We start from the raw sequence: 1,020 nt of genomic DNA on the forward strand, positions 1-1,020 counted from the left end.
AAGTTTGTGGGATACCTGGGTGAAGCATTGCTGGGCTGAGCCTGGAGTCACGTAGCTGAGCAGCAGGTTAGAGATGGTACTGCGGAAGCAGGTCTCAAATTCGTCTCCAGCAGCCCACATGGCTTGGTGCAGTGGGTCAGCTGCTGGGCCTTCCCCAGAGCCAGCTCCACAGGCATAACCTTTCTGCCTCAGCTTATGTCTGGGGTTGAGGCTGGGGTCGCCATCCAGGGGGCCAGCCTGGATGGGGAAAAGGCCAGGGATCTGGATCTGGCCCGGAAAGAACTGGAACTGCAGCACCTCGGTCCAGGCCCCTGCCTCTAATGCTTTGGCAACTATGGGGCCGATTTCATGTTTCTGACTGCCCTCTCAGGAAACCTGGGACCATGGAATTCTTGCTGACACCATTTTTTTATTCACAGTTCCCCCAGGAGCAGCCCAAAGACCCAGCGGCAGCAGCTCCAGCTCCAACACCGTCTTTCAGTCAAGGGGGGTGTAAGTCGTCAGCCCAAGGTTCCAAACACACACAAAAAATCAGTCCCCACACAGACATCTACCTTTTCAGGTCCATGACACCAAGAAAGACAACAGGGCCCAGTAACAAACATCAGGTACACAGATAATCACAGCCAAATCACAGAGTCGCTCAGCCCGTGATGGACTCGTCACAAAATACACACAAAAAGACTCGTCTCAATCATGAGTGCCAACCTTACTTCAGAAAAACAGACAGCTGGAAATTTACCGAGGTCCTTATTTCACCTGAACTGACATGTCCCTAACCTCCGTCCAGTGAGCCAACTTCAAAGTTACCGTCCGTCCCATCACAGTCACAAGGGCGACAAAAATCACAAAACACAACACAGAAAATCAGACAAAGAGTAACACAAGAGTGGCCCAAGCGGAGCCAATTGAACAAGTTTGATGTCCTGGAGAACAGACCCACACTCCCCTGGAGTGTTTCTCCCCTCACTTCCCGTGGGGTTCCTCCTGGGCGTCCCCGAGGATCCCCAATCCACTGGG

This window comes from Mastomys coucha, unplaced genomic scaffold, assembly GCF_008632895.1.
Source record: "Mastomys coucha isolate ucsf_1 unplaced genomic scaffold, UCSF_Mcou_1 pScaffold21, whole genome shotgun sequence".
NCBI classification, from domain to species: domain Eukaryota; kingdom Metazoa; phylum Chordata; class Mammalia; order Rodentia; family Muridae; genus Mastomys; species Mastomys coucha.